We start from the raw sequence: 8,476 nt of genomic DNA, 5'->3' as shown, positions 1-8,476 counted from the left end.
TTGCGACGTATGAATAATCATAACTAGACTTTTGACAAGGCTTCATGGCTGAATAGTTTCAGCTGACAATTCAACATGATAAAGTGACTTAACAAGGCAATTACGAACATGGAAACTATAATCCTCATTCACGCTTTCAACTCTCCTCTTTACAAGCTTGTCTGGCATTGTTCCTTGTTAAACGTTGTTGTGTGAGAACACTCTTCTGGACAGAGATAGACATTTACACTACAATAACGGTATATGTTGTACGCAAAGCACCAAAATGATACAACTGTTTTGAAGGTTACAAACTTCAAGGGACAGCATTTCTACAGGTTATAACACGCTTGTCCGTCTTCATTTCTCTCTGTATATAATGTTTTCTGCTGCACGTGATCAGAATTAGGAATGATTACATTTATAGATATCCAAGTCTCGTTTCTCCCTCCCATGTTTTACCGTCATGAGAATTCTCATTAGTGAACTTGAGATCAGCGGCGCGAACGCTAGGACGACGCTAATTAGGCAAAATATGGTGATCTGCTCATGCGCGAGACAGCTGTTTCCATTGTCCAACAAGGCAGGCTGCGACGTCGTAGCGTTCGTGTCGCAGATCTAAATCAGCGCGCTTATACCACGCCGGTTTTTACAGCATTAATTTCGCAGTGTACTATATGGGTTCACAGTGCAGAATATTAATTTAGCCTCCATACGGATATCTGCTCCGTGTGCGATCAATAATTTACCATTTTTAACAATGTACAGAATTTAAAGAGAGAGAGAGAGAGGAAAAATGAAAGAAATGAAACCTGTCCAAACAACATCTCGTGCCTTGTGGGCATGGGACATTTTCAGCCTGTAGTAAATTAGGTTGATAAGTGGTTTCTGAACGCCCGCTTAAAACTAATGTGAGCATAATAATTATTGTTACTTTCGCTATTTCTTTTATCCACAAAGTAATGTATACTTCATTGTCATGCCTTATCATGTGACACTAATTGCGTGCGACAGCCTCTAGTTGTGTAATTTGAAATATCAGCTTTATACCGTTTCATTTTCTCACGCATATCATTAGGCCTACAGCTTTGTTTAACAGCCTGTCAATGTGGCCGCTGCGGCGCCATTAAATTTCTTCTTCAGGTAATCTAATACAAGCAACATGATTTGGGTTGCTTCGAAAGTGAAGAGTAGCAAACATGATCTCTCTGTGCATTGAATAATACACACGTATAAGGGACGGACTCTTTCTACGCGTAACACATAAATGCACTTTGTGCAAAAAGGTCGTTATTGATGAGACACATATAACTTTGTACAAAAGGGTTGTCATTGATGAGACACATACTTTGTGCGAAAGGGTAGTCATCAATGAGACTATTCTCCCATTGTATATGAAATTGCTATATAAATACTCTATAGGCCTACTTTACTGCCATGCTTTCTTTATTTTGATTGTATACAGTTTCTTTGAAATGAAACATAACATACAATAAAACACACACGTGCACGCGCGCGCGCACTCATCGCATACACTAAATTAGGGCGGACTCACACTGTGCGATTTTTACTGCGATTTACCCTTTGCGATGTCGCACGACGAGAAATCGCACAGTGTGAGGATGTCTGCGATACGACAACCGGCGATTTGGGGATATCGCAGGGATTGCAGCCCCATCGCAGAACTTTGAACATGTTCAAAATTCTGCGACAATCGCTTGCGACGATGATCGAAAACTTTCAGTGAAGCAAGGTGGTAGAAGAAGTACTAATCAAGATTTGGCTGGATATGCTTCCTTTATTCCACAATTGCTTACTGATCTATCTCGACATAATGACGAAGATGAGATGGGGAGGGAGTTTTACAACGACTTAGAGTGCAATCGTGAGTAATTCTACCATGAATATGGGCTTCTCGCGTCCATTGCAGCCGTTTTGTCCATACGTAGTCCCATGTATAGAGTTTGAACGAGGGCAGATTAAACAGTCTGTGGGTTGGTTAAAATTTTGTTTGCGTACCGCCGGACCGGTAATGTATGCATGTAGCCCTGGACTATTAACTTGTTAAGTGTTAGATCTAATGTTTAAATTATACTAAGCCTAGGCCCTACTGAGTATGCTATAAACTAGACCCATATCTAGCTTAGGCCTAAATACGTGTGTGGGCCTAGAAGTGGTTCTAGGCCTAGTCTGCCCTAGATCTATGTACATACAATGTACGTGTTCCAGTCGAATTTTATAAATTAAATCGACATACACGTTGTATAAACTACTACAGTTCTAGGGCTAGGCCCCTGGTCTGGACCGGCCCTAACGGTTAGATCTATTACCTAGACCATAATGGCTTAGTATTGCACTGCTACTGGATCGACTGACGTGGACGTGAACACTAACAGTAACAGTAAACACATAACGTTAAGGCCTATCAACGTTAGACGTGGTTTCTGTCTAACGACATTAACGTTGAAAAAGAGTAACCAACAGTTAGACTAGAGATCTAGTCTAGTCTAGAGGCTTCAAATGTGAAACATTCTTCCTGGCCTGCACACACGACCATACTAACACAATACAAAACATGGTGGAGTACAGTTCTGAATACCGGTAGACCTCTATACCGACGGAACCGGAACAGAAACAGAACAGATCCAGATATTTTTTACACGTTGATAGGAAAGGATATTGATAATTGAAAGTCTAGCCCATCAAGATGTAACTGATATTATTAGTGATAAGATCTCTAGAAATCTACATTTTCTTATTAAAGTCTTATATAGATTAACTAAACTAGTCTGTCTAGACCCTAAGCACTACAACTGTAGATCTATTACAGTTAATTAGTCTAGCACTAGCAGTCGTAGCATGCACTAACGTTAGCACTACTCGCAGTCAGCAGGCTTCTTCTTAGTTTTAGACCCGTTCTACAACATTAAACGATAGTAATGTTAGTCCCTTACGGTGATCTAACGTAAGGGTACTAACGTCAGATGGGTCTACATTTTATTTTTTTTTTTGCCAAAATGTGCTCATGGATTTCAAAATCATACGGTAGGCCTACTCTGGTTAAGCTAGTGATGGCTACAGAAATACAGTGTCGATTATTACTTAGGCCTAGGCACCTACTGCTGGATCTAGATAGTCAGTAGCTGTGCTAGCCTTTCCTGCCCTTGGCTGTGGTCTAATGCTAGAACCGTAGGCTTAGACCTATTTTGTATTAAACGTTAGAGGAATTAGAACTCTAACCGTTGGAGTTAGACCTACACTGTAATTGAGATCCATTGCTATAGTTACAAGCAGTATGAATCCAGATCCTAGACAAAAAATAAACAAACTGTTCCCAAACTTTTTTTAGAGTAGAGTGTCTAGTCTCATGGAAATTACCTAACTAAGCCAGGAGTATAGCACTCTAGATTTTTAACAATAAGGCCTAAGTGGAGCTGAGGTAACTTAGATTGATCAGTTGTTCTTGGAGATTTGTACAGAAATTGTAGTCTAGAAACACACACACACACACACAAAACAAATGCAATGCATTGAAATGACCCTCTCTACATGTAGGTTACTAGGTGATTAACATTTTATCCATGTTTGTCCGAGTTTTTATGTGATGATCGATCATGCACTCCAAACTGAAAGTTGTTACTGTATGAGGCTGTAACATGTTCATGCTCAGGTCTGCAGACTAGTGCTACAGAGTACTGGTATTTGATTACTGTATCCGGCAGTGCGTCATTTGTTAATCTGTGTCGATAATAAACACAGCCTTGTCGTTGCTGCCTCAGCAAGTCACAAATGTGCTGTGCACAGCACTTGGTAAGGCTATCTGTACCGGTGTACATGTCATACTCTCTGTTAACTTTAATTGCCCTTTAATTTCATAACAAAGTATATCAAAATGAACTCTCAGTCTGAAATCATCAAAGACCCTGCCCCAATCTGTAGGGTGTACAAACTGTACTTGCAGTTTGATTGCAGAATGTAAAACATCATTCAAGGGCAATCATGAATTATCCAAAATTGCAGACTGTAGGAAACAATGCTGTGTGCGTCATGTGTTGACATACTTGTACTAAACATACACTATATGTAATGCATAGTGTAATTTAGTTAAGCTTTCGAGCCCTTAGACCTTAGTGAATGACTGAAATAATTATGATTATGATATATGAATTTATGAAGCACTTATGTACAGGCCTGTCCAATGATCAACAATGGTGAATAGTTGAATAAATTTGTTTATCACTATATGTGTTTGTTAACTCTAGATTTGTTCCCAAATGTTGTCCTTTTTACCCAAATGGTAAATTTAGAGTCTACTGTAATTATCATAAATGCCTGAAAATAGTTGTCCCTTTGTGTCACCCTAAACAGGTCTGAATAAAAATGAAATCTCTAAGGAATTCATACTGGAGGCTTGTCTCAATGTTGAAAAGGAAGAGCAGAAAAGGAGCAGCTGGCAACTGGTTGTCCTGCAGAAGTACATGAATCCCTCTCTTACCTGCAATTTCTGAGGACAAACATGCCATGAGGATACCTAACCAATTTTGGAGACTGAGGTACAGGATATACAATGTTAGAAGATAAAATAAACACTTTTTCATACTTTCCAAAATGTTTATGTGACTGCATGTGTGAATACATCAGTTTCTTTTTCTTTTTATGGTGGCTTGACAATTAAAAAAAAAACACATTAAGTTGAGAGCAAGAAAGATATTATTTCAAAAAGTGTAATTTAATTGTCTTTTACAGTATTTTGAAGAAAATAAAAATTTCATTCATGCTACCCTAAAAGTGATGAATAGTTTATTCATAGAACTTCAAATACAGTCATTGTAAGCAATTTCTAGAAATAAATGAAAACATTTCTTTGAAAGAATGAATCCATTGTAAGACATAGGGGGAATGCATCCCTCTTCATCATTCTAATTCAATACAATATGTAATCATGTTTGTGTGTTTTTTTCTTTTTCTTTTTCTCCTATTTACTAGGAATTACAAGATGATAAAGACTCTACCAGCAAGGCGTCAAAGGCTGAAATGCTACACATAAGGAGCAGGAGAAGGAGAAGCAGGACCTGTCAAAGCAAAACCTAAGAAGATAAGGAGGAGTCAAGAAGCAAAGGAAACCAAAATTTTATCAGCAGTAGGTACCCTGCTGATGCACTAATGGAAAATGTTTGCTTTACCTCTAAAATAGAGAGAGAAAGAAAAACAAAAACATGCTTGTTGTTGTTTTTTTCCTCTCTCTCTACAGACAAGTGCAACATATTTATGTATTTGGGGTCCTGAAAATCCCAAATTTGATTTACATGCTTCAAAGAACATTGTTGAGTAGACTTTATTCAAAGAATTATCATCCAGGGATACTTCTTTTTGTCAGGGCGTTCAGATCTATGATCACTGTCGAAAGGATTATTCAGGCGTAAGTTCTCTAAGTATAAAATAAAAACATGCCACATTGTTCTTTTACTTTTTCAAGAAAATAAAATTCCACAGTCAATTCCATGGTCGAGGAACTTCATAAAAACTCAACTCGATAACTCAACTGTGGTTGTCAGTTGCTAATGTGTGTAGTTCAAGTGCTGTAAACACTGTAAGCAAATGGGCAGAAAGTTGGAGGCATCCTAAACTACAGACATTTGCTTCACAGGGAACCTTATGCATTTTTGTAACAATTAATATTCCCCTATTTTCTCCCTTTTGCTCTCTTTTTTGTGTTTGTTTAGCCCTTGTCATGTAGTTCACCTCAACACTTACACCTGTAACTGCAAGATCTGTGTGGGATGACATTGCTGTCTCTCTGGGACTTACTGGAAACAAAATGTGACTTTTCAAAGCAGGAAAGTGGTAGCTACTACAGCAGGCAGTCGTGAAGGTGGAACTTGAAGAAACTGACATATTGACTTGTTTCTTTCATTTATGTTGGACCAGTGCAAGTTTCCATGAACTTTACATGCATTTGATGTTAACTTACAATGGTTTGATTTCTGTTTTCCCATCAACTACAAACACAGCTACTCTCGAAAAACTCAAATATACGTGCAATCACCGTGAGTCATTTTTTTTCTCAAATACCATCAAACAGCTGAAGAATTTCAATGTGCAAGGTTTTGTCATGATTTTCAGGCAATTGTGCACTGTTACTCCGACAATGCACTTTCCCTTTCTCTTTAAAATGTATCCTGCAACTTTAAATCATGTACAACAAATGTACCATGTTTTGTTTGTATCACTGGAAAACTGGAGAGGGAAAAATTCCACAAGCTTTTGTTTGATTTGTGAGGGCCATTACAATGTTCAGAGACAATAGCAACACTCTTTCCACTACTGTTTAGAAATGTATGTTTTGTGCAACTTTACATTAAACTCAACATGTGGGCCAAACATTGTTTTAATGGCTCGAAAACTGGGGAAGAAAGCTGTTCTTAAAGCCGTTACATAACTTTGAGGGCAATTAGTGCTGTTACCACGGCAACACACTTTGCAGTGAGCTGAACATGTAAGCAAAACTTCTTTTGAATCGATGGAAAACTTCAGAAGTTCAGAGATGTTCTACCTTGAAGTTGTTGTATATGACTTGCACTGTTGCAAAAGTGGTAGTGACATGACATATTTCTTCGTCACTCACAGGACTGCACAGAGTAAAAACACCTTAGGCCTTTGTGGAAGTGAGAGCTTATTACAAGTTGTCTAATATTAGTTTAACTTGACCATTGAACAAGTTAGTTTTGTAAACTTATTAATCACCGTAATAATGCCAGTCTACATCAACAAGGCTTTTAATAATCATTGCACAATGATGGAATTGCTCAGTGTGTTTTCATCGCCCTTGTCTAAGCGTATTGAAATGTGAGTCTGACAATGATACATGTATTGCCAGAAATGTTTGAGCTAGAAAAATGGAGAATGGCACATGTATCATTGCAATAAGTTGTACTATAGCTGCAAACAAGAAATCATGTTACTGTGCAATTCTGAATTTAGAGCAATGTGAATGCAGCAGTCAGCGTTCTGAGATAGCTATTTTTTTCCTATGCAGTCGTATATATGCTACCGTATAAGTGCTGCATGGTATTTTAATCATACATATTTTAACTGCTGATCTCCCCCCTCTGCACAAAATTATGTTTGTTTGTTTGCTTGTTTTTTATCATACCTCTATCTGTATCGATGGATAACATTTATTACTGGACTCAACATCTGAGAGTTTGAGTCAGCAAATTGTTATAGTTGTATTTGCTACATTGTAGGCTACAATTTGCCACTTACCCTTATCAGTCAAAGCAATTCAATGTTCATTCATTTGTATCTTCCTGATTTATTGGTAACACAATTGTATATTTGTTGCTTATAAGTCAATTCTGGAAAGTAATATGTGTAACCAAAATTACATGTACTCTAGCCTTGAACCTTTTATTTTTTTTCTTCCGCACATTTTAACCAGCACATCTTCTTCTTGTAAAGAATGCCTAAGGTAGACACCAACATAATCTGGGATGGACAGAAAATGGACAATGTTGAAGATGAGATCTCCTGTAATGATATTACATTTTTAAGGTATACAATTGACAAGGTTCACACACAGTTGGAATTTCAATTCAAATGACTGCTTTGCCACAGTATTTTGCAGTGTATGCAATGTCTGATTAATCTGGATTACGACCAGTAGCACATTTAGTGCATCTCAAAGCACCCCTTCGGATGCTGGTATGATCATTTCAATTTGGCATTTTTCAAAATACACTGTATGTTTACAGTAAGTGTTTATGTACCTTTGTACACAAACTCTAACTGTAAACATTGCTTGTAGAGTATGTTAGATTGCAGCAATTTCCTCTCTGAGGTTTGTTTGTTTGTTTTTGCAACATTTTTTTGGGAAATTGTAGTGGCATAGGTAGTTGTCTCATGCAAATTGTAATGGTAACTCGTTGACCTGAACTTATTGTAGATGTTCAAGTTGACTGAATTTATTCATTGTTTACGTGGAAAAGAAATTGTTTACGTGGAAAAGTTGATGTTTTTTGTCACTTTGTGTGATACTTTTAAAAACTATGACATCCATACTGCAGTATGTATATATGAATTGTACAGCACAATTATGATATTGCTTTTCCTACTAGTTTTGCTTCTTTTTTTTTGCATTTTTTTTGACAGTACAATTGTATTGAACTAATTGAAGCATACAGCTGTAGTTATGATATAGAAAGACAAATCGACAACTTGAACTGCATTGTACCATCCTATCTTTTTCTTTTTTGATGATGGAAATAAATAAACTATTGAATTGACTTTAATTGTGATCAATGTGTCTATATTTTAGATTTAATTTAATGACTTGAATATATCATTACCTTTATTCTTGTCACGTTTTTATTTGTGAATCAATATATATTGTAAATAAGTGTGATTCCCTTACATCTGGATGGTAATTACATACCGTACACAAAACAAGAGTGAATTTTTCAAGGGCCAACCAGAAAAATATGTCAGCACAATATTT

This window comes from Diadema antillarum, unplaced genomic scaffold (genome assembly GCF_040938485.1).
Source record: "Diadema antillarum isolate AM-2024a unplaced genomic scaffold, OU_Dant_1.0 seq00000472_RagTag, whole genome shotgun sequence".
In the NCBI taxonomy this organism is placed as follows: domain Eukaryota; kingdom Metazoa; phylum Echinodermata; class Echinoidea; order Diadematoida; family Diadematidae; genus Diadema; species Diadema antillarum.
Note: the sequence above shows the minus strand (reverse complement) of the source record.